This window comes from Coturnix japonica, chromosome 9, assembly GCF_001577835.2.
Source record: "Coturnix japonica isolate 7356 chromosome 9, Coturnix japonica 2.1, whole genome shotgun sequence".
Taxonomy (NCBI): Eukaryota; Metazoa; Chordata; class Aves; order Galliformes; family Phasianidae; genus Coturnix; species Coturnix japonica.
The window spans coordinates 15361018-15388271 of record NC_029524.1 but is presented as its reverse complement, the minus strand read 5'-3'; the positions used below and the strand labels follow the sequence as shown (position 1 = coordinate 15388271).

The 27254-nt window shown below is 40.1% G+C and overlaps 1 protein-coding gene across 1 annotated transcript in view; it reads right to left on the bottom strand.

Moving 5' to 3' along the window:
• GNB4 (G protein subunit beta 4) overlaps positions 1-25021 on the bottom strand; it is a 49610-nt gene extending 24589 nt beyond the window's left edge. Inside the window, exon 1 of the mRNA XM_032446668.1 lies at positions 24896-25021. The gene's annotated coding sequence lies outside the window, so the exon portion shown is untranslated. The remainder of the gene's footprint in view (positions 1-24895) is intronic.
• Between the last annotated feature and the right edge of the window lie 2233 nt (positions 25022-27254).

The window sequence follows — 27254 nt, the reverse complement described above, 5'->3', positions numbered from 1 at the left end:
TGTCCCACGTACCAAAGGACAGCTGTCGCTCAGCAATACGTTTTCTTTGCATTTAATGAGTGATAACGTGGAAAAAAATCAACACGGGGCAGGTTTGGGTTTGTTGTGCTATAGCCAAGGAGGAAAAATCATCTTGTTTCAGTCGCTGTAATGCTGTAGAAGTAGCTCATCTCCTCATAAAAGGAGCATATGGGCACAAAGACAGTCCTTAATCTGAGCTTGTTCCCTTACATTCTTCTTAATTCAATCTCTGTCTCTCTGAGCAGTGATTGCTGACAAGATATGGTCCCTGAATGGACATATCGTTTCTCATCTTCTCTTTTGGAGCAGCTCTGGAAAATCACAGGCAATAAACAAAGCCCCAGAAACGTTCAGCTGGTATTTAGGTAGCGGCATATTATGAAATTAGCAGTCTGTGCCCTTCCAGAGGAGCAAATTAAAACATTTTATATTAAAAAAAAATTACATAATTTATCCTCATGACTCACTTGGGAGACAGGGAAGTTTCTTAGCAGATGGGAAAACGAAGCGCACAGGACACGGCTCTCAGCAGGGAACTCCGTCTCGCAGGAGCAGCACTGCTGCAGCTGTGATGGTCCATGGCTTATAGCAAAGCTCTGTGCAGGAAGGAATCTCCTTTCTCAGACAAATAAAAGGAATTATGTCTTTCTGTCAAATTCTCACCCATTCTGTCTTTGCAGAAGGAAGCTGTGAGTCCTGCTAGTGGCAATATTTTACAACTACTTTTTGACCGTATTTGTTTCTAATCATTGCTTTCAGATGCTGAATCCTACTCTGCAAAATCAGTGATACCTTAATGGAGATTTTCTTATGCCAGTTCAGCAATGTACTTTATATTATTTTAGAATCCGTTTTTTTCTGCAGTGATCAAGAAATACTGAGCTACAGCGCCAGATGAGTTCTCAAAATCAATCTCCAGATCAGTTTCTCTATCGTGCTCTCTTTGAATTATGAGTGAATGCAGCCAGCACAGCAATTCGTTTTCTGATAGATTAAATCCTTCTGGAGGTCCCCACTGCTGGGATTCCTGCCTGGTGAGTTGGAGCCATCCCAGATGGGAAGGCAGAGGAAGGGAACCTGCTGAATGCTGTGCTGACTCAGCTCTAACTGAAAACCTCTGCCCAGGCAGCTCCAGCACACCCTCACCACCCTCTGCATGGATTTGTTATGAACACTGTGAGCTAGAGCAGTGATCTGCTATTAGGAAGCAATGAGGTATTTTCTCAAAAACACCCCAGTCTTGGCAGGGCCTGAGCCCAAAAGATGTAAAGACAGGCAGGCACGTACACAATCTAAATGGCTGAAAGTACAACCAAAGTCTATGCATGCTTTTCTCAGCTCCAGAAGAAGGCAGAGTTCATTATTATTGTGGTACTTTCCATGTTCCAGAAAGTCCCCACCTTTCATCAGCCCATTATCTAATTCCTTCCCAAACCACTTCAGGACATACAAGAAGTAATCCCATACAATAAGTAATCATACTTCAGAAGGCAAGGGAAAAAATGCAGGTAGCCCAGAGACAAAAAGATCCAGAGGGAATCCCCTCATTGGCATGAATGAATCACAGGAGCCTTCAGTAAACTAAAGAAAAACTAAGTTGCTAGACTTGAAATTTAATGTACTCACATAGCAATTCACTTTGACACCTCCACAGTAGCAACACTGTTTTTCTTTCATCAGAGTTCTTTGCATTGGCTCAATCAGAACCCTCCCACAGGAGGAATGCTTCTTGTCTTTTGTTTTGTCCTCGTTCTTTGTTTATCGTGGGCAGCACTTCTGCAATCCACATTCATTCAGGTGAGATATGCAAACCCACCTCTTTTTTCCCCTCGCATTTCCATCTTCCCCTTCAGATCTAGGAACTAGAATGGTGATCAACCCCATCCAGTCATTCACTCTGTTCATCCAGCTCAATTCATTTTTCCTTAAAAACTTATGGGGAGCCAGGGGCCTGAAAGCTCACTTGTTTTGCTGATAATGTTTAATTGCTCTATTAGGCAGGATTACACAGTGATGCAGGATAATTGTTCAACTACTGAAAGTGCACAGTATAAAAGAACACCAAAACATAAGAATACACCAAATGGGCTGGAAAAGCCGCTCAGATGCTACTGTTCCCTTTGAAGACCAGTTGTGAGAGCACCAGCAGGTTTCATGTGTTTCCTGGAATTTCTGAGGTATCTCACAAATGCTTGAGATCACTGAGAGGGGCAGAAAGCAGAGCTCACATTAATCCTCATGCTTCTGCCTCTTCTCTGAGCCCACAGTCCAGCCCACTTGTAACAATGGCACACGAGGGCTGAGAAAATTTTACAGCCAATTCTGGAAATACTTTTGTTTTCTTCCTGGATGGGGAGAGGAGCAGGCAAGCAGGGGAAGGACAATGTGCATGAGAAACATACACAAACAAGTCTCAGTATGAACGACAAATCCCAGCCTCGAGATGAAGTCCCAGTCAGCTGTAGCTCTGGCAGCAACTTCACTTGAAATGGCCGGGGAAAAGGCTCCAATCGACCAAGGGTGTGGGTGTGGAATTGTAATAGACGCTTCCATAAACTGCTGTCTGCTCAAATGTCACGGTGTTGGCTTTCTGCCCCATTTTCAGCTGCAGAGAACAACAGATGGGAGGGGCAGAAACAATGAAGATCCCTTTTTAAGTCTCAGATTGAAATATCTCCTACTTTTTACAGCCAAAAAGTTCTTCTTGTGGCTGTTATAAATGGCATTTCCTAGACCTGCTCTGGAAATGACCATATACTCAGCATAATACCTCAAGGATTTTACAGCGTGTGCTACAGGGAACAAACCAGGCCCAGTTTGCTGCACACAGACAGCAGGTGGTCACTTTTTTTGTGAGATTACAGTTACTACAAAAAGCAGAGAGTGCAATGTATGTTACTAATGTATCCAGGTGTAAAGTGGAATGAATGGAAACAGAAAAGGAGAACAGCCATGAAACGTAGCTTGATACAACACTGAGTAACTGACATGGGGAGTAAAGGCGTGTGGAAGTAAGAAGAAAGAAGTTTTAAACTATTAATTTGTTCAGGCTGGTCAGAGATTGTTTGGCCTTGCTGCAGAAGCAGACAGGAAGCTGAAGGAGCACAATCATGTTCATTAATGAGCTCCAGAAATTCTTACAAATAGCAGCTAGTTTCCAATCACAACCAAATCAAACTCATTTTTACATTTATAATGAAAGATTCTTGCATTCCCCATCATCCAGCACCTTGGAAAATAACAGGTGTGATATTTATCAGCAGACATACTCACACAATACCACCAATAAATGAGTGCATTGACACAGCCGAACCCTACTGTACATAACTGCAGTACTGTGCCATTGAACACAGTTGGTAATTACAGGCTGCAGAGCAGCGAGCCTTCAGATGTCACACACACACACATGTATACGTATGGCACTGTGCTCTAGTCAGAGAAACTACAGTACTTCTATTGTCAACTGCAGCAGCTTTAAAAGACAAATGTAATAGTATCAAATGATACAACTACACTCCTAATAAAGTACTGCACCCTGTTAAACAAATTAAATTGGGCAAGGAGAGTAGAGGATACAAGAATGCTGAAAGGTAGAGAGGGAGGACACTGTCTGCAGTGCTTGCTCAGATCTGTTCTGCAAGTTACCAGGACTCGCTGCTTGCATATCACAGCTGTTAAATGAAGAATCGAGATCATTTCAGACTCTTTATAACTCAAAGGCTGAGATGTCTATAGCAGTTTGGATGTGTACATCAGTGATGACTCAACGTTTAGGTCTAATTCAGGAAAGCAAAACGAAGAGGCTTACTGAATTTAATTAACTTGTGCATACTTCAAGGATCATATGGAATACAATACTTGTTTTTGTTTGTGTTTTCCTTTAGCAAGTGGCACTGGTAGATGCAGCTGAATGCAGTAAGTTGTTCTTCACCTCTGAGTTTCCTTCTGTGGGGAAGAAAGGCATGGAGTGGAGTGGAGGAACCTGTTTGCCAAGGGGCAGAGCCAAGATCAGGAGCCAGGTTGCCTGCCCACCTGCTGAGCAAACTGACCACCGCCAACACTTTGTAGACTGCAGAACTAATGAGCAAAGGGGTGGAATTAAATATAAGTGAAGTGAAAATGGCCAGTATGAGACTCCAATATATATATATATATATAAAAAGAGAGAATGTAAAAAAGAAATAGTAAAAACACTGTAAAATAAATTGGAGATTACAATGAAGAAGTAATTCACATTATAACTGCATAGCTGCTCATTGTGTGTTAATGATTTTCCTCATATACACAGGGCTTTGGTCCAAACTTCTATGCATGACAGTTTTTTGCTAGCAATGAGGCTCAGGCACATTCACACCATCCATCAGGCTATGCTAACAGGCTTACAGCTTCTGGGCACCAATGACCTCGGCTGGTTTAGCTGGACCAGTGGCCGTGGACAAGGAAGCCTCCGTAACCATTACCAGCTTCACTGGAGCATTCAGATCTCTGTTACACTGGTAACGATGACAGCAGAGAGAGGCATTTTTTAGAATAAAGCTTCTCACAAGTGACAGAGAAGCAGCCACCCCCACACACACCTTGTTCGCTCACTGCACTGATCTGGCATTCCTTCCAGAGCTGAGAAGGGCCCACAGCTGCTGACTCAAAAGACTTTTGGAATAAGAACTCAAAAACTGAAAGGCCTTGCTCCTTCTGGGGTTCTTGCTTCTCCCCCTGGCCAATGTGCCTGCCCATACCAGGCAGCAGAAAGGGGGCATCTCTGCAGGGGATCCCTGGTATCTCAGCATGCTGAAAACGCAGATGGGTCAGAGCAGTGGAGGCTGTTACAGACAAGGCCACAGGGTCAGGAATCAATGAAGTTGTACAGTCTGATCTAAACTGTGGCACACACGCAAGTGTCTTTTTCAGACAAGGCTTCGGACAAGATCCAACTGCATCCACTGCCAATTTTCAGAGATATTTGCTTACATCAAATACCCCTGGAAAAGCTCCCATCAGGAAAATGCCAGAATCAGTTGCTATCTTCACTTACAGAGAATTGTATCTCCTGTCAAAGTGTTCTTAATAAACCCAAAGCATTTCTCAAAAAAAGGCAGTTGCATTTCTATTCAAGTCTCTGCTGCCTTATAAGTGACAGCTACTTGATGTTCAGTGCCATCCTAGAATGAGTAATAGCTCAAGAGTTAATTACAAATTTATGATGAACCTGTGGTTAGGACCAGCCTAAGTGAGCAAACAGAAAAAAGAATGAATTGAATTCGGGGAATTCAAGTCTCACTCTTTGATGGTCTGATGAAACTGGGTCATTTGATCTTTTACTGATTCCTAGCCGTTGCATAGCTGGGAATCTGTTTCTTCTGTAACCCATCAGCCTGACAGCTACATTAAAGAAGAGCTGCTTTCCCAATGATTACCATATGAAGCACCAAGAGACTGAGCTGCTAACCTTTCAATTTTAGCAAGCAAATACTGCATTTACTATGTTTAATAACACTTGCAAGGTCAATACAACAGTGCATCCCCTGCAATTGTTTAAATTATCAATGTAACATTTTGAATGTTAAGAATAAACACACCGAATTTAGGCTAGCTGGTCAAATTGTGCAATGATGTGCAATTGTGTCAAATGTTACAATGATTAAAATCATAAACAATCCAATTTCCTTCTTAATGAGTATTTATCTTTTTTTTTTCTTTTTTTCTTTTTCCCTTTTTTTTTACTTGGCATTGCTGAAGTAGAAAAGGAAAACAAGAGCACCCAGCGATGCTAAAGTGAATCCCAGCATTACGTCCATTGGAAAAAAAACATACAGTAATTAAAAGATACTTAATCTTTTAAGGCAACACATTGTTCAACCTTCCCTGTTCCACAGGCAGGGTAGGACTCTGGAGTATGAGCAGAGATTTGGCCGTTCTTTGGATTTCTTCAAGTTTCCTGCTAGATCCCACCACAACAGGAAGCTGGGGAATTAAGCAATACACCAGGCACAATAACCTCATTGATCTCTCAAGCATTTCTGCTAAAAGAAAGGAAAATGAAGACAAAAAAATTCAACTAAAGAAGTCAGATTATGCTGGCTTGTGTGTATTGTAGAGATGATTAGCTAAGGTAGATGGAAAGAACATCAAATGGGATAGTGTCCCTGCATGATTATCTTCAGACTACTGTGATGAACAAGAAACAGTGGAGAGCTGAAGATCTATACAAACGTCATTAGACCAAGGGCTGTAATGCAATTTGATGATGCGGCTACAGTGATAGCTGGTTCCCTCGACACAGTGTAACAAATGCCATTTTAGCACTGTTGGATCGCTCCTGTGCTAAAAAGCAACCATCCAACATTAATGTTTGTCTGTACAAGAAGACAGGAAAGTGGTTGACGCTTCCATTTGCATCACTGTCTGTTAAACTGATGGCATAAGGAGAGACAGGTCCCAAAACAAAATGTATTTCTAAACATGTGAACAGTGCAGCGCAGTTTGATCTTTCCAGCACACAAAATAAAGGCTAATTCTTCCCACTGTTCCCCTTCCTGTTTTGCTTTCATTGCCCTTGTTTTGTCTTGGGCAGCTTGTCCTGGGCCATGCTGTCCCTGCCTTCCTTGTCCTCTCTGTTCCAGGGGACCACCAGTCACAGCCACACACAGCTCCAGCTGGCCACACCACTTGTACATTGCTTTTTCTAGCTATCTCCTGGGCAGCTCTCATGTCTAACGGGACAACTTCTAACTCTTCTCTCCAGAGAAGTAGCAAGAAATAAATTGTTTATTTTGTATAATGAAGGATAAAGCAGCTTGCAACCCCATAAAACCTCTGGGATTGTTTTTGAAATCTTAACTGGGCTCTGGTTAATTTTACCCAGTGATTTGTGCAATGTAGCAGGGGCTCATCTACATCATGGCATCACACCATGAGAGCTAGAAAATCTGCAGGAAATGCCCTTTTCTGCTCTCCAGGCAATTAGGAATGACAGAGATCCTCTTCTGTGACCAGAGGACAGGAGTCTGGGTATGCCAATGTTAAGTGCAGCAACCCAAATGCATTTAAAGGCAGAGATTGTTATTACTAAATGATAGAGCTTTACGAGTAACTGAATCTCAGAATAATTATTTCCAACCAACTTCCATCCATCAAGAAAAACCACAAAAAGGATGTTCTTAGTAAGTCCATCAGACAGAATCAAGTTAACTGTGTAACATCCTGGTTGATAAATCCATATTGGTGATCAGGTTCCTTACAGAATAATTTCAGCTGCTCTTTTTGTAGCATTTTACGATACGTCTGTCATCAAAAAGCACATAAATACCATTTTCTTGCTTACACTCTTGACTTAATTTCATTCACAAACACTAGGAAACACATCTAGCAGCACTGTGCAACTGATACACAAGACCCTAAAGTACAGTGCACAAAAACATATTTCCCTTAGCTTCCATCCATCTCCTGGAGGACACAATGCAGTTATTGTTCGCCTCCTTTCATGGCCATATAGTTCATACCGATGGGAGGACGTTCCCTCGTGACATATGACTGGCAAAACGTTGGCGTGCATTGAAAACAGATACTCTGCAGCAGCCTCCAGACACCCTGCATCTAAGCAGAGATGAATAGAATGAAAATATCCTCAGTCTGAGATAGGAAAGGGGAGAAGATGGGTCATAGGCTTTGTATTGCACTGAAGGCCCTCATAGTAAATTAAGCAACTGATACACTTGAACTCACAGGCAAAGGAAAGGAGTCCTCAGCACTAGTTTTTTAGTGGTTTTGCCTCAAAACACTGTTTCTGTGATCATTTTGTTTCTCTACAATATTTGTAAATTCACAGGGGAAGTAGAGAGCCTATGCATAGAAGCTTACGCTGCTGTGCTGTTTATTCTGGACGCAAAATAATACCCAGAGCTTCCTCTAAAAGCCTGCTGAGAGCATGAAGTAAAAGAAAGCCTCCAAGAGGAAGTACTGAAAAGCAAATAGGCAGCGCAAGCAGAGCTGCTGAGACTCACTACAAAAAGGCAGCCAGCCCGGCAGAGCTTGGTTAGTACACTGACTGCAAGCCTGGGAGACAGAAATTGCCATATAACTCTTTCCGCAATGTATAATTACATTCTTAACCTCTTTGTCTTTCTTCCCTTTTTGATAAAAAGGAAATAATTCATTTCCAGGAATATAAGAGGCTTTAATTCACTTGGATTGTCTTTCTTTTTTTTTTTTTTTCCTTTTCTTTTTTCCTGATTCAGTGCCTGACTCAGAACCATCATTCTTACTGCTCCTGTCAGACTATTCCACATCTCCCAGTGGTTTTCACTTACTGCCGTTTGGAAGCACTTTTTGTTCTTATAGCCCCAGTGCCTGCTAAGGCTTTTCTTTTCATGTTCTTTGACGTTTATTCCCTAGGAGCCGGATCCTTCTGTCCTTACATGGGAGCCAAATCTCCCACTGCATTTGCAAACGTGCAGGATCAGCAACTTAAAAAAAGTTTATTTGTTCTCCAGGGCTCTCTGTGTTCACAGGAAAAAGGACGCCCATAGGCAAACACTGCATTGCTGGGTTCCATCTTCACAAAAAGGAAACTTAGAGAGGAAGGAAGGCACAAGAGTGCAAAGTTAACGATTAGCAACGACAACAAAAAAACACCTTAATTCTTTTTCCTGCCTGAGAGCCTGGTGCTTACAGACACTGCTACAGGACACTGAACTTGCATGTTTCTTGAAATACATCAAAAGGTTCCTTTGCTGGGTTGGCACAATGCTAGCAGTAATTGCCGATTCCAGAGGGAATTCTCAGTTCAACATATATCTTTGGGTGTATTTTTTAGACATCTTTCAACTAGAACATCTCTACTACATTTACATTCAGCACCTGAAATTTCAAGCGCTCTGACACTTCAGGCTGGAAAACACTGCCAGCTCCTATTTACTTCAGCTTTAGTATCTGCGTCAGAGAGTGCTGGCCTGGCGTGTTAGAAAATGTAATGTATTCAATTTATGCCCTACATAAAAGTTGAGATCAGCATGAAGGAGTAGATCCAATCTGCAGCTTTAATTCAAACAGTGCTGCTGACAACACTGTTTCCTGGATAAGGATTCTCTCAAACTCACACATTAGACAATCTTCAGATTTCTTTTTAATGCGGATGCCCTTCTTCTGAAGTCAGAAATCTTGTGGCAGATAGTCTCAGTGATGAGCACGGATGAGATGCTACCTAACTGCATGAAAATCTCTGGTTAAACAGTGCCATTAACATCTCCTCATGCAACAGAAGAAAACCCTTCTCTTATTCTGCCTGCTGTGCACAGATAGGGCAGAGCCATAGCTGTAGGCTCATATTTTCCAGCCAGAGACAGTATACTAATTTTCAGTCTGACATTTTACAGCATGAGAGTCAACATTATTCCCTAAGCAGTTTCTACCTTCATCTTGTCAGCGTCAGTTAACTTGGATTACGCGTGAGACTTGTGTAGCAAAGCCATCAATTTACTATGCATGTGGAATACACCACATTTGTTCTGTAGTTGTGCCAGTACTTAATGACCCATAGTAAGAGATACACTTGCCTCGTTTCCAGTTAGAATCTGCCCAAACTCAGCTTCCTGCTGTTGGATCTAAATACATTCCTGACCCATGTCCTGTTGAGTTGGCAGTGTGGTCCAGTTTGAGATATGTGAAACTGAAAGTTCCATACTTCCATGGGCACATTAATAAGAATTTTACCCCTATTTTTATGATGATTTAAAGTCCCCTCTCCCAAGGCTTTCTAACAAACTTGCTAAATCCATTACCAGCCATTTACACAGCTTAGCTTTCTATCTTGTTTCTACTGGAACACTCTCCATACACATCAGATCCATTCGTACACAAAAAGGTCTGAATACTCAGCTAAAGTCAGACCTAAGGCCCAGGTAGTTCTTTCCCTTGCCCAGAATATTTCATAAGCAAGAACTTTTGGTTAACCCTGAGAGCACAACATGCAGGATACAGCGCCATCATCCACAGATGATCCACAATGCATATGCTACACAAGCACTGTTTTGCCAGCATTCAGAAGGAAATTTTATTTTACAGAGGATATTTAATTCTACGGACATTATTATTAGCACTGAGGCCATCAGTGAAAGCCTTAAGCAGAGAAAAAGTCTGCCTGAAGATCACAGTGGTTTGTGCTATCACATGTGCCTTCATCCCTGATAGCAAACCCAAGCCAAGAGAAAACAATCTTTTTATGAATAAAATTACTTCACATTCAGACAAATGCATGCTAGAGCAGCGAGATGCTCTGCAATACTGAAATAGCTTGTGAATGAAGAAGCATTTTGCTAGTACAAAATAAGGGCGTTGCTGCATTGTCTGCAGGAGAGAGCAGCATTCAGCCTTCTGGGGGATACAGCAAGGAAAATGTACGTGATAGGAAAGCTCGCTAAGCAAGAAGTCCACTGTCTGCTGAAAATAATGTATTTTATGTTGTAAAAACTCCTCTGTACTTCCACTCCTTATTCTCAGTTTCTTTCAGACAGTAGTCCTGCAGTTACTTTTAAGTAGCTACCTAAATTAGTCCTCAATTAAAAAAGAAATCAACACACTAGCACACAAAAGTTCACTACGAGTTTATTATGATTTTATTTTGACCCTTCTGCCACCACTACTGAAGAGAGAATCTCTTCCATCCTCTTTTCTTTGTCTGCTTTGCAGACTGAAGAAATGGACTGCAAGTCTGCTTGCACTCAAAACACCACAGCTGAACTAAAATCTATGCCCTTAAAAATCCAATTCACTACAATTGAAAACTCCATATCTGACAGAGGAACATCATTAAAGCTGTAAATTCTCATTTTTAGAGGACAAAAGGGACAGTCACAATCACTGGAATCCCTATGAAAAACAGAGACAATATAATTTTACAGAACCATTCATACTTTGGTCCCCTGTCCTCCTATTTGTAATGGCAAGGAACTTCTACTTTGCATGTCACGCTGAGCAAGCAAAGGACCCAGGCATCCTTCACTTTTATCCATGACAGTTACCGAGCAGATCTATAAAAAAATCATTCTGCCATCAGAACTATGGCAGAACCAGATCCCAGCTCTGAACAACTTAGAACACAGATGAATCAGCACGATGAAATAATGGAAGGATGGGAATATGTTTTAGAGGCATCATCATTTAAGGGATGAACACAGAGTAAAAAAAATAAAGAATAAAACAATTATATACTTCACAAAGTTCACATAATTGAATCTTGCAAAATGGGTAAGTAATGCATCTGTTGCTTTATGAGTCTGTTATCTGTTGCTGTAATGGATCCACTGCTTTACTTGCATCCACTCTGATAACCCACATCCATATCCAGCTCTGTGTTCCCTCTTGGAAAGGCTGCAGTTGGCAGAGACAGGAGCTGGGCTCTGCAGGTGCAGCAGATCTCTGTTCTCAGCCTGAGTCCTGGTTGCAAACAGACCTGGCAGTTTTGGGGGCCAGGGCACAATAGCTGGAAGGAGAGCAAGGTGTTCACCTGATCACTTGAAGTTACAAGCAGATTCTGGCGGCTGTGACTCAACACAGGTAGATGACTCCAAACAGGTGAGAAAAGGATGACACTTTAGCCAAGGGAGTTTCAGGCCCATGTGTTTGTAACTTAGAATGAAAATTGCTCATTTTGGCTAGAGGAGCCCCAGCCCTCATGTTTCTGATCAAGCCAGACCTTAGACAAGGTAAGAAGCATAGCAAAGGCTGCTATGAGTAGCTCAGGCTAGAAGCACTGATAAGCCTGGACAAACGTGTCTGATCATGGCCTAATTAGTATAAACACTCCAGGATGTGATTTTCAAAGATCACGAGACACCCAGACCTACTTTCATCTTAACTTTCATGTTATGTCACCTCTGCATTTATATGTGCTTCACCAGAATCAATTCTAACTTGGAGCAGCTCAATTTATCTGAACCAGCTAGCTAATATCACAGAAACACTGAGCAGAATTCTCCATCTTAGCTCCTAGATCCGTAAAACCAAGGCCTGAATGTTACAGGCACTCTCAGAAATTTTACACCAAAGAGCCTCCAAACACATACTGAGCAGGACATCTTGGAGTCTAGATGCACCATTTATGCCTGTAAATAGTTTGTACTGTATGTTATTTCTCAGAATGCTTCATTTTACTCTATTAATACTGCTTTGTGTTTCATTCTTGCATAGAGCAGCGATTATATTGGCAGTAATACTGACATCACTCTAGTGCTGTGAATCCCATAGCCTAATTTTCATTAAGAGCTGCAAAATGCAAGATAACTGAGCCAGTGGGAAATAAACACAAAAGCTCACTTACCATCACAGTGCTGGAATTACATCAGGGATGAACTTGTCCCTGTGGGCTTCCCCAGCTCTCAGTCCTGAAGCATCACCCACAGCAGTTGCCAGGGTCGTGGTACAACACCGCTGCCCTCGTATTTAAGCAAAAAGCCCCTCTGCTGAGCGCTCTTTACCTTCCCATTCACTCCTGGTTGAAACAGACATTTGATTTTTCTACTGTGTGTGCCTGGAGCTATTTTTAGCAGCTAATAGCTGACACCCTAGGGAGCATGATGTCACCAGCACTCACACTTACAGAGCTATCAAGGCCTGGCTGGGTACGGCAGCTGAACCCAGTGATCTGCTCAGGCAAGAGGAGGCTGTGACACCACCAGGGCGGAGTTCAAAAGGCCAAACAGGAATTCCAGCCAGATCCCAAAGGAAAGATTTTTTCCTCCTTTTGTAAGCGATACTGCAAGCAACATTTTTTTTAATGTCTTTTTTTTAAAAGGCTGCTAAGCACTTTTTGCAGTTCTGACGGAAATATGGCTTTACTGGCAACTCTCTCGTGAGCATCACATGCAAAAGCTCTGAGGTCTGCTGGCCTTCCTATCAGTCAGCCATTCACTCCCATCAACAACCACTCACCCCAGCAGGCAGCAGTGGGCCGCTCTGTTAGTGATCTCAGTAGGGAGGCTAAGGGCTCTGTGAGCATGGAAACCAAACCTACCCATGTATCAATATTTGCTCTCATTATATTTAATGATCCTTCTGCCTAGCAACCTCCATTTGGTTGGGTAGGAGGCATTTCTCATTTCCCTTCACAAGATGGAGTTTCATTCCCTCGCTCATCCTGATAGCTCTTCTTTGTACCTGCCACAGTTCGCTCATCTGAATACAGAAGACCCAAAAGGAGTTGGTGCTCATTGTATGAAGGTGTTTATAGTTCTTTCTCTCTGTTAAGCAAAATACATCAAATACAACTCCCAAGCCCAGCCCCATCTGGTCATTCTCCAGTCTAGTCACTTTCTTTTGAGCATCCCCTTCAGTCAGCCCTTTATCCTGCTCACTACTGCTGGGCTCACCACCAGCATCTGCAAATTCATGAACAATTTACTGTGGGTTATTACTTTGAATCTAAGTGGGACATGTGCCCAACCTCCTAGTTTCAGCTTTTCTTAAATTTTATATAAATATTTTTTACTGAAACATAAAAAAGTTTTGCAACTTCTATGCATTAACTATGTAATTTGTTAACTATACTGTGTGTTTTATAAGCAGTCCAAGACTATTCCTTTTCCCTCAACGTGGCCCAGACAAGCCAAAAGGTTGCACACCCATGCGTTAGTGGTTGGGAGCACGGTCTGACCATTTCAAGTCCCATATGAAAAAGTCCCTTACAACAATCAGAGCTGATATCCCCCGGGGAATCACACTGTGCTTCCCTTGTCCATGCATTTCAGTGTGTTTATCAGGGAACGTCCTCTTATGGGTCACATGAGAAATACCAAACAGTCCCCAAGGCTGAGCTGACATCAAAGAAGGCATTTAAAGGGTTTGCCTAAGGGCAGCTGAAGTCCTTACTGCAAGCTGTGGTACAGGAGCACCCACATCAGATGAATACAGGGACGCCTGGGTCAGAAACAACACAATGAGAGCAGCAGGCCCAGGGATGAGGCTGCATGCTTCTCACCAAGGGCTATGCCTGGAGAAGAACACATTTGTAACTAAGCTTGGTTATTTACTCTTTCAAAAAGTACATTGAGAAAATACAAGAAAGAATACAAAAGCATAATCATGGTGCATCGATATTTATATGTGCATGTATTTCTGTTATCATCAGAAGAACTCAGCACCAACATGCATTTTCAGGCCTTGGGCTTACAACTTTGTTTCACCCCAAAGCACGCATCCATGAACAATGCAAGGATATTTTCCCCTTGAATTGATGACATTTATAGACCACAAGACTGAGGATACTTTATGCCTCCGTATACACTAATGACATTGGAAAGGTAGTTAAGTGTAGTACTATAGAAGTCTTCTTGCTTGGATTATAAAATGCATTTCCCTTTAGCTGTATTTGCTACTACTTTGAAGCTTTTTACAGATGTTTCAGTGTTTGCTGCACAAGTCTTGTTTCATTTAAACCACTTCTTTAGCTGGCCTTGGGATTTTGCCCCGGTGATTTTCTTGTAGCTCTTTTTATTTTGTTTGTTTGTTTTTAAACACACATTTGCCCTTATTTATATGTGTCAGAAAATAATAACTCCAAAATAAAAACTGGTCTTCCTCCTTTTGTTATCTTCAAGACTGAACTGTAATACCACACAAACATGTTTATATTCTCAATTCCTAATTTCTCAGGTTCTGGGGAATATACACATTGTAATTTTGCTACTCCATGCCAAGCATGAGGATTTTCATTTCCTATTTTTCTGCTGGGAAGTACCTCTGCTCACACTTTCTAATATTTAGCTGATTTTTTTTCTCTCTCCTCTGTATTATGGAGCTCTGTAAGACCAGAGAAGTCCTGGTCGACCAACTGAACCTTGTAACCAAATCTGCCAGTGAAAAAGCATCTGTTCACACTAAAACAAAATGTGAAATCAAACAAATGAAACAAAATTACAGGTAAGAATTAACATACACCTATTTAACCCACCTGCTAAAATGAAATTGCTCCTTGATTTTGATCCTTATGTACTATTTTCTGTCCCGGTATACCAAAGTCATGTAACTTGCTTTTTACTAACTAAAATCAGAGAGCTGGTCTGGAAACAGCATTTCAGAATGGTTTTTGGCATCCAGCAAACATTTTTTTCCTTCAGATCCCCTTATCATAGAATCATAGAATCACAAGGTTGGAAAGGACCTATAAGATCATCTAGTCCTCCCTTTACCATACCTACAGAAAACCCCTAAACCATTATCTCCTTGCTCCCTATCCAGACGCTCTTCCAGAGCTCCTAAGCCTAACACTGATCATACAGTGGTAAAAAGGAATCAGTGAATTTGCCTTCAATTCTGTCATAGGACTGATGTGAAATTCTCAACATCATTTCTGAGTAAACTACCGTGTTGGTTTTTTTTTTCCTGCAACAGTAATTAAAATGTCAACTTGATTTTAAGTATCACTCATACTTCCTGATGATATTATCAGATGAATTTTAACTTTTATGTATAAGGGCCACCTTATAAGAGGAAGAAGTTTCTTTTAAAAATAAACTTAATGTAGGTATGATGAACGTTCATGCAAGAATCAGTGAGGAATGTCAGCCAAAAGGAGGAAAACCTTTCTTTTGCATGACAAAACATGTTAATGTAAAGTTCACCTAGGTGTGTTAAAATCTCTAGTTAGGTTATAAACTATTTTCTATTAATTAGAGATTAAATCAGAACGATTTGGAAATATATACGGGGAAAAAAAAAAGTGTGTTGCTTGCATTTTAAAGTCCCAGCTACAGCAGTGAGTAAAACACACAGTGAGTAACAGGATCAAATCTTAGCATCTGTCTGCAAAGTTCTGTTGGTATAGAGCTGTCACCAGTGTGCCTTCGTGTCTTGTATTAAACACAACAAGTGCAACAGAGAAACATAAAAGTGTTAACAGTGCTGCAAGTCAGATGTGAGGGACTGAGAATTCAACAGATCCTTGGAAGCTCGGCCTTGGATGCAAAGTTTTTGGTATCAACACTTGAAGAAATCTACTTCCAATCTTAATGCTTTTGAAGCCTCTTTCAGTTAAAATTTTCATTCATTTGAATGAATAGCCAGACTTTATGTATGTTCTTTTCAATACTGCTTTCTCACTGCTTCCATTTCTTGGAAAGAACTTAGAAGAGAATGGTCCTCGAACCTATCTGACTCCAGACTACAAACCCATTGCACAGGTCTGAGGTACTCTCCTCCACTGACATTTTTCTTTCACACAAACTGTTCAGCCTTTACACGTGGGATCTGAACGTCACTAAAAAAACAGAGAGAAAACTGAAGGGAAAACTGAATTTTCCCAAGGTGATGGCACATGAGAAAAGAACACTGTCAATATCAGGTTGGTAGCCCTACCTACAAACCTGTCTTCACAGAGACCCTATAAGAACTGCACTACTACCTCCGCACATTCCATACATATCTCAGGAGGTCAAGGGAGACAGGTAGTTAACCAAAAAGGTCTCTATGTAGTCATTGAAGAGCACTGGGTTCCCCTGTAGGTGGAGCAATACATCTGGATTCAGAATTACTTTCTGGAAGAACTTTCTCTCCATTAAACCTCTCAAGAGCCCAGGAAAATAGTTTTCCTCAACTAGGCACCTAAGTCAGGCATGCAAGGTTATGCAATAGGAACTACCTTTGTGCATCTCCTTCCCTGTGTTTCTACACTTTATTTCTCTTTCATTCTCAAGTTTTGCTGAAGCCAGAAGCAGCAGATTTTATCAGTGCACTAAATGCTTCAACCACACTCTTTCCTGCTCTATGACTTTTAGTTGTTTACACATCTAAACAGCACTCAGTCTTTCACCCCCTTCGGTGAGCAGAAGCTTTTACATCAACTGTTTCTAGTAGCTCATCTATGACAGTCTCTTCCAAGATAAAAGATGTCCTTCAGGTAGCATGGAATAATGATGTGCGAAAATCCCCATAAGAGCACAGCATTTATATAATTAATCAGATACATGGTATGACTGCTACACTCTCCTGCATTTCACCTTAATATCAATTCATTTAACTCTTGTAATTTGTCACACTTTGATAAAAATCAATTTCCATTTCTGAGAAGACAGCACAGTGATTAATAAAAGCTCATCTATTGCGTGTCACCCTGTGATTTGCAGGCATGGAAAACACTAATACATTTCCTTGCTGAGTGACAAAGCTCAGCAACAAATAATATGAAATAGAAGGCTTAAACTTTTTAAAGCATGAAGATTATCATAAAATTCTTAGGGAACGGCCGCTACATTAAGCACATGAAAACCTGTCAGTGAAAACACAGACTGTAAAAGTCATGAGGCTTTGGGGCCATCCTGTCCAGCTATCTTCCTGCATAAGAATTGCTGCCATTCCCTGCACAGTGGTACCTGAATGCCTGCTCTGGTCACTCACCCTTCTGGGACACAAACCTGTCTGGACATTTAAATGGAACTTCTGCAAGAAATCACAAAGTAGACAGAAATCTCATTTGCTCTCCAAACAGTTGCTTTCCTCTTCACTAAAAACTGAATGAAAACAAAGCAGATACAAATGAACACTGATAACTTCAAGCTGATCAGATTTTATGAAGCCACTCAGAAAATTTAGAGCATAGCCTGTGTTTCTTTAAGAACAAAAATATCACTCTATATTCTATAAGATTTCAACTGTTTCTTGACAACTGCAATACTCCTTTTAGATGTTTTTTAGTCTTTTTTAAACCTCTTTAATAGGCAAACTGAATCCTGTCTCCTGACAACACACCAAAATACCCAAAACAAGAAAGCATAATCTGTTCTGAATGTTACTTTTTCCTACAACCTTCAGATTAAGCCTTTGATGTGATAAAAGCAGATCTTCTCTACAAAGACAAAAGCATTTCAGCAAATATTGCTGCAATTCATTTGTTTCATTATAAAGAAAATCCTTTTAAAGGGAAGACTTTAAGAATTCAAATCCCCAATCCAAACTGTGCGTCATAGTCCGACTTTCTGACAGCACTACTAAAATACCTCCCAGAGACTAAATTTAGCATTACTTCTGATTTGTTTGGCCAGTAGAGAACTAGGAAAAGCCCTTAACAAAGCTTAGTGGCTCTAACAACCTCAATGGTTACTCCCTTATTCCCCTCCATGTAGAAGCAGCCAAGGAAAGGAGCATTCCTCAGAAACAAATGCCTCAATTGAAAGAATACTTATACAACGTAGGCACTTAAGGAATTGTCAAGCTTTAGAGGACATTTCTTTTTCAACTCCACTGAACATCCATGATTAGATGTCTGCATTTTTACCTCGTTTTATGATGTTCTTACTACTTTACATCATGCTACTCTGAGTATAAAAACAATAGAATGAAACCCTCTAATTTTAGCTGTCATAAGTTAAGGAAGAAATGGCAGCAAAAGCTTTCACTTATAATTGTGTTTTTTTGTAGCTACCTAAAAATCCTACATTACTTACTCTGTAAGTGAACAATTGGTCAAACATTCAAGCAAAATTTCAGGGTCTCTAAGAAGCTGTGTGAGCAGGTGGGTATTTAAGAGTTAATGGTGCAGGTGTCACTACGCTTAGAAATGGAGCCAACCATTCCATGTCAGACTCAGCTCATTCATAACCCAATTATTTCTGTGATAATGGCACACATCTCTTTGCTTTTTGTTATTGTTATCTAACCAGAATAGCTTTCAGAATCACCTTCAGCTGAGCTTGGAGATGTAAACTGTAGAACTCCACAAGAAATAAATTCTGTGCTGAAACACTACTGAAATTCAATAGATGACTGTTGAGTGACACAGAGTACGCAATAATGCAAGAACCAATTCCTGTCTGGATGCCTACCTGTGCACACTGCATTGCAGGGTACCTGCTATAGCAGGGGGTTGGACTCCACAGTGTCTTAAAGCCACCTTCCAACCCCTGCAATCGTGTGCAATTCTGTGCAAGAGACTGTTTGCAATAAGCCATCTTGAAAGGACTTCCAATTGAGAGCGTTTTTTCCCCCCCCCAACATTCTGAATGTGAATGCATTAAAAAGCCCGTAATCAGTTCATAAAGTCAGGTCTTCAATTCTGCATTCTGACTTCCTTTAAATAGATGAGCTTCTCAGTTCTTGTGATTAAATTACAAAGTAAACAGAAGATGGTTCAGAAAAAACTCAGTGCGGGCAAACAGTGCTGGCTTTTCTCATAAATATTTCTCCCCTAGAAACCACTGAAACCATCTCCCTTCACCATGTGCTGTACATCACTATGTGCAATTATAGCACTTCCTACAAAAAATACAGACTTGGCAAAATCCTGCACAAAGGGATATAAAAGGAGCCAGAGTGGTCCTTCCACTTACAAACTAGTGTATCTATCTAATCTAATCTTGTGTGTACACATATGACAACATTGCCATAATGCTGCCTTGTTTACCTGTGTACTTCCATGACCTTGAAGCTGAGGATAATGGATTTTTTATTCTATTCACTATCTTCACACAAGGATATCTACAGTCGTTATCAAAAAAATCTCCAGTCGGAGGAGTGAGGGGAAAAAAAGGGACTTCAACTGCTCAGCTTCTAAATTAAGCTACATCTGAAGTTAAAAATAGCTCTTCTGCCTGAAGATGCTACACTACCTGAATTTAAACAGCCCATTTCTTTCCCTGACAGATAACATGTATTGTGCCTTCTACTGCAAGAAAATGCCTCATATAGGGAGACTATTTTAGTGCAATTTCACTTCACCTAAGACGCAGCTAAATAAGGAGTCACAGTACATGAATCAATTTTCCCGCAGATGCATTTCTCACCTTTTACTAATTAGACCTAAAAATACACACGTGTATGAGTGAGACTTATCCCATCTCTATCTGCAGATGCCTTTGGGAAGATCTATAATGAGAATATATTACCTGAAATGCAAACAGATTTCTATGGCAGATCTCCTAAAAGTGTTTCTGCCCATCCCTACTAACCTCTTTTATTTTCAATTGCTTAAGTATATATGTGGCTTTTAGACATTTCATTGTCAATTCTTGAATAAAAAAATCACCATATGCAATTACATGTACTATACATGGAGAGGCTCATTCACTGCTTTTCCTCAAAGCATGAATGGAAAAGGGTAGAAACAGTATTCTATTTCAGTGGCTAACACAGAACCAGCAAAAAGATTTCTATCCTATCCATATTCCTACTGTGAACAGAGGCTGAACTGTCAGAATTATGTGATGGAAAGCCTGTCTGTGCTACTCACTCACATGAAGCAACTCAGGAGCTGGCTTGAGCAACAGCATGTGCAGTAGTTGTACACTGCATGCAGATTGGAAAGGTAAAAGAAAATAAGCCACCCAGTCCCTCCTCTTGCTGACACGAGTTCATTCCTTATAATAAGATTCCTATGACTCCACACAGCCTAGTTTTAATATTCAAGCACTGTATCCATCCCTGCCGCTGGGAAACTTAATTTTCTTCAATATTCATTCTAAATTTACTGTGCCTTAATTTTCTCTATGATAAAGAAAATCTGCAATTCTACATATTTGGAAAAATAAATAAATAAACAGGGAAGGCATAAGTCTAATGCACAAAAACAAAAATTGAGTACAGCTATATTGAGACAACTTTCCTTCCCCCCCTTCATTAAATTGTATATTTCCTATGAGCACTCCCAAAGGAATAGTGCAGAAAGACTCAGGAATAAGTAAATGAAAGATGAGATGGATGTAAGTACTCCTTTTACCCCCAGGCAAGTCTTTAACGTTACAGTCAATTTGTGGACTAAAAGCCTGAAAGAGCCCTGAAAGCATTATAATCATCAATAATATTTGCAATGATGTAAGCCAAAAGCAATGATCTAAACTCCGCAGTCCCTAATTGACTAACACACCCACTGAAGTCAACAGGGACTGCACTCGATCATGCTGCATCTCGGCTCTATAGCATTTCACATAACATTACTACATACCGACTATGAGTAGATCTATTTGTATAAGGCAACACCTGCCAGATGCAAGGCTCTGTAAAAGCCAACACGACTGCAGCACCCATATTCAGTCCAGCTGTTCAGCTGCAGCAGAGCTGAGCTGCAGCCATCCATCAGCAGCACGTTAAGGCAGGATGAAGTTCTAAGGCCACTTGGACTTACTGGCTTGACACAGCAAAGCCAATCATGCAATGGTGAGCCTGAATTTAACTCAAAAGTTACATAAAATTGGAAATAAAATCTTGCAAAGATTCAATCCTATGTGCACACTCACAGCTCAACCATCATCATCATCAGCGCAGTAATATAATCTCTCTGGCCACACTGACCCAAGGTCTCAGCCGTTTATATATAAGGATATATATAAGAAGCAACTCCTAAACTGTTAAATGAATTTGTCCACCATTACACAGTAAATATATGGAATAAGCGATCCTATGTTTGAAAGCATGTGTCTATCTGAACCTTAAAGCCTACTGACCGGCAATGAAACTCTAGCAAATCATCTGAAAACAGGCCTAGAATTACAAATTGAAATCTTTTAGTAAAACACATTAAAATGCCCATTATTTGACAACCAGTTCTGTTTTAAGCCACAAGACACTCACTAATTTCTTCTTCAAAAGCAAACCTTAAGGTTCAATTTAAAGGCAACTTTAGAAAGTACCAATATATACACGCTAAATTCAAAGATTTCCTGGCCGTGCGTACTACTAGTCAAATAACAGCAGCCTCCCTCCTGCGTGCCTTTATTGTGCCTATGCAAAGAGCACGTTTCTAGATTGCAGCTTTGGATGATAAAGCACAATTTCACCACTTCCCTCCAAAAACGTCAGTAAGTGGCAATTTAAAAATTAGAAATTTCTACTGCAATTCTTCCTGTGCCTTCTGGTGCCACTATAAGTCTATGCAATTCAATTAGTTCTCCAACACCAGAAACACACACATTTCACATTGGAATTTTGGACCTACGATCCAGAAGCCAGATCCCAGAAGTAACAGAACTGAGCTTGTTCGTAGCAATGGATAATTAGGGCCAGGTAATGCAACAACAGCAACAAATACAAGAACCGCAGGACTTGGATTAGACAAAAAAATAAGTACACATTCCATCAGATGGTCTCATTAATGATTACAGCCATGAATTAACCCTCACAGTATTTCTTTAAGAGAGACTGATCATAAGGAAAAAAAAAACACCAAAAAACAGTAATGACATAATTTACAGTCAATGCCCATAAGAAAAAAGAATCCATCAGAGCTCAGGATAATTAAACCTCTAGCAGCAAAGGCTACAATTTAGGCTGAGCTGTCCAGTGCAGTGATAGTATATTATGAATAATGGCTTGCATTACTGTACACCATGCTTGGAAACTCATTTGTTCACCTTCATATATTTTCCTGCTTTCTGTTTCTCAAGGGATGAGATATTCAGGCGACTGGATGTTTTCAGGTGTTCTTCCACTTATTTGGTATGTCTCAACTTTTCTAGGATAAGCATTGCTTTCTTTTGCTATCTTAATTTATTTTCCTATTCCTCTAAACAACTTCTTCCTAGCATTTCCCATATTTTTCCCTTTTGTTTTGAAGCCTGACTTTTCAAAAGTGGATTGATTTGCACTGTTAATTCTTCCTCCTCTTTTCTCACAACGCAGAAGTGAAAGAAACAACTAGAATTCACCACTCTGCTGTTTCCAGCAACAGACAAGGCATTAAAAGGCTCAAACCACCCAACAGCACCTACAGTGGGTAAACCCCACATCCCAAGCTTCAGTGCCCAGCCTACTTCCCACAGCTTTTCTCCCCAAGCCCTGCACATCAGCTCTATCAACATGCTCTAGAAACCATCTCCTCCTATCCTGCTCCCTGGAGTCTCTACCACTTGCAGAGCTTACCACATTTCCAATCCCAGCACAGCTAAAAACCACATACTTACACCTCCTCTCGTGGCTTTCCTTCATGACACCCAACCTGTTTGCCTCATGCTTTCCTAGACTTGCTGCTGCAGAACTACCTGTTTCTTGCATCACTCAGCTCCTCAGAGTCACAAGTACCTTGCCCCAATTGTTGAAAGACACACTGTTAGTAATTTACATCACAGATGTTACTCCTTTCACCTTCTGTCATTCCCACTGCCTCAAAGTGCTATTCTCTGCACACAGTGCATTTCCAAGTTAGAGAGAGGGAAACAGAGAACAGAAACAAATAGACACAAAAAAGACAAACACTGAGGCCTGCTGCCCACCATCTTCCCCAGAAAGGTTTACCCCTGAATCTCATCACAAAACATAATTGTAATCATATTACTTTTCTGTTGTAAACCACCACATAGAATAATACAAAAATAGATTGTGTTCCCCCCACAAGATTGCTAAAAAAAATATGGCAGAATCATGTGGAAAGCTGATAAACAGATAATATTAAGCTGTCTGTCAACTTACTGATCATTTTTACTTCTATTACAACCACGTAAGTATTAGGCATCATAAACTGCTTAAAAGTGATATCCAGAAAAGAGATGTCAAACAACCAGTAACAATTTTAAGAAGGAGCAACTAGGTCTACATTCTGAATAAACATGTTTTCTTTACAGCCTGATGAAAAGATCGTTTTCATCTCAGACGAAAATTGTTACTCTCAATTTTCTTCTCCTTCATATACACACATCCAGACTTACTGCTGTGCTCCACTTGTTTTGATAATACAAAGCTATCAGAAACACATCTGAACACTTCGTAACATCTAGAATTCACTAGCTTGAACTTACATGCTAAATGAAATGCCCTAAATGCATTTTTCACTTGGGGACCGTATGAGTCAAGCTCACACTGCATGTTTTTGTAATAAGCATGAAACAGAATGAAATAAACATACGTGCTTTCTCTTGTTGGTCTTAAGTTGTGCTCACTGTGACGCTAAGATTGCCCGGACGTAAAGCACGTGAAGCTATGTGTAGGTATGAATACATTAAGTGGCAAGCAGAGATTCTGAGGAGTTACTGTTTCAAATTCTCTTACCTTAGCCATTTTACAGAAAGAAAAATACAACCACTCCTTCAACTGTCCCTTACACCCAGGAAGGCAGCAAGCAAACAGGTGTCTGCACCAATACACATGCATTTGACTCGAGATCATTTCAACATGCTTCATTTATAACAAAAACAACCACCACAATCCCTTCATTCATGTGCGTCATAGCTCAGATTACACAAATACTTTGTAGAAGCTTTGGAAGTCAGTGAGAATTTGTTTTAATGTGCCCTTAAATATAAAATTGCAAAACTCAATCCCAGCCTGCAAAGCATTTATGAGCACCACATTCCACTGGTAGCAATGAGACTAGAAAAAGAATCTGTGATTTGGAGGCTCTATTATTTGCTGTCCATAGGTAAGCAAAGAGTTACCTTGTAAATCTGCAAGTGCCTACTTAATTAGCAAAATTTATTGGAGATGAACATACTCAGCATCTTACAGGATAAGGTTCAGCTCTGAATTTTCAGTTTTCCTGCTCTCCTGAAATAAACGTATACATACACACATACGTATTCAGTACAACTCAAATTACCAGCTGCCTTAGAGGCAACCAAGGTAGTGCTGTCTAATCTGCATTACAACACACCGGTTTAGTTTCTTTTTCATTGATTCTTCTGAATGTATTTTTGGGATGACTGGATGTATTTGGTGAATGAATAGGTGGGAAAGTAGCTTGGATTCACGGTTGAAAAAGAGAATAGAATCTGGACCTGTTGTACACACAGCGCTACTAAGATTTTAATGTTCAAATTAGGTAAAATCTCTCTGCTATAAATAATTTCAAGGTTGGTTTCACCTATAGTAAAAAATTAAAATAAGCCTGTAATGATGCTCAGTGTTTTGAGGGCATTCAGACATTCAGTATGTTAATAAAACAGAAAAGAGAAGAAAAATTCTCACTTACCTTAATGGCTGTAAGCTGCTATTTCATGCTCTGTCAACTTTTACTCCCTACTAACTAAATAAAAGTTCTGCAATCTTGATGTTAGAATAGCTCTCAAATACATACTGCAGAATACCAAAAAAGAGAAAGCCTATGTTGTCTTTACTAGCAGGCATCTCTCCAGGGATGATTGGTCATTACCCTGGCAACCCTCACAAATGGCAAATGACGTAAAGAGAGTGGGAAAAAAGCCACGGAGAGCAGAAAGCACTATATGCATTATAGATAGTTCTGAGAATCCATGCTCATGGATGTATTACACTGCTCCAAAGGAGCGCAGGGGACCTTCCATTTTACAAAGATGCCTGTCGAGATGAATAAGAAACTTTCTCATTTTTTTTCTTAATCAAAACACTGGAAGCATCTTCAAGTCTTTAACTGAAGCAAATTGGTTGCTGATGATTTTAATAATGCAAGCAGTGTTTTTTATTTTTCAGTTCTGTCAAAATTAGCTATTCAGACAGCTCACAGGAGAAGTCAGACAAGAGTGGATGCATTTTCCAGAATTTCTTTTCACTTTTTATTGCTGTGTGACATTACTCACATTAGCTCCCCACCCTCATTTTCTCCTAACAATGCATTTGTACAAACAATACAGGACATCTCATGCTTATGCCATTAGAAATAAACATATTAGCTGGCTTATTTGGTGGTATCTATAACTATAATCCCCCTACAGACAAGCTTCTGACTCCAGACATACATCAGATAAATGAAATTACTTAAAACAATGTTATTTTTGCACAGAATGATCACAGTATTTGACCACACCGTGATGTTTAAGTCAGAGAAGTTCAGGTGTGGCTAATTCTTTCTCAGATGAAAAAATGTCAAATAAGGTAATATGAAGTAATCTGCTTTGAGATATTCTAACATCTACACCAGTTCTCTTTGCACTATTAAATAAAAACAAAGGGATTTTGGATAACAAATTGGAGAAAAGCATCTTCCACACCAGTATGTGTACAGTCCCAACTACACTGTAGGATCAGACACACTTTTACTCACCCCTCTTTAGATTCCAAAACCTCTGATTTCTAAATGTACGTAAGACAATTTTCAAAGAGCACACCAGAAAGCGTCAGCACTCAGATCAACTTGCAACCTGAAGGAAAGGGTATTCTCCTCTAAGATGAAATACAAAGAGCTGAAGCTGTGAGCAAACTGATGTAGCTGCTCTAAGCACTCAGCTACTATGCACAGGTTGGATGGGAATGGCTTTACTATGACAACTGAATTTTCTGATGACCTGAAGAAAGCACATTAGATATATTTAAACTTGGCACCAACTCAAGTCTGAAATGAAACAAACTTAAGCAGCAAGTAGTTGCAGCTGGGATATTTCTGTGTCTAATTAGTTAGAACTTTCTGGAGTGAAATTTAGACGGATGCATGTCTAGGGGTCCTTGAAGAAGAGCGCAGAATGGCTTTAAAATGATTTTTACATGATTCCAGGGCATGAGCTAAGATCTAAGGAGACTCATATCCTCAGCTGTACTACTAGCTTGTTGGATGAGCTGTTACAGAGTATTTTCCCCACGGTGAGTGAACACGTTAACTTCTTTAAAAAGTACTTTCAGTGCTATCAGTGAAACGCTTCACATAAGGAAGGGTTTCATTTTTACTATTTTCAAAAATCTACTGGTACCATGATGATTTTCAAAAAACGGCCAAGTGAGCCATTGCAATTGTATCATAAAGTTAACTTTATCACAAAACAAATAATCAACAGGAAGGATATTCCAAAGATGATAATGCTCTTTTACATCTACCTTATTTACCTGCTGAAAACAATGAAATTTTAATTACTAAAAATACTGACATCATGTTAGTAAATGTCCTACTGTGTTAAAATTTATAGAAATATCTTTATTTGAGCAAAGTGAAGCCCCGGTACAACACTGCCTTTGCTATTACTGTTTGCCTGACAAGGACAGAAAGCACCACTGCATGTTTAGAAACCACAGAAGGCAAAGTTCAACACTGCATAGATGGCCACTGCGTGCTCTGTGATTGCCATAAACCTCTTCTTCATCCAAATCCAAGCTTCTAATTCTTTTCTACAATTGCATTTTGCTGTTGAGCCTAAATTTCTAGGCATATTTCACCTACCTTCCATTTATTATCACAGACTGCACAAAAATCTTCTCCTTGGTATTACTAAACTTACCTTTTTTAGAATAAATGTAGCATGTCCTGGGCATATTTCACATAAAAAGTTACAAACTAAAAGCCAATAAAATACTTTTAAGTATTAAATAAAGCGTTGCAAATCTTCGTTAATCATTCCCAACCACATCAACTTGATTTGACTCAGCAC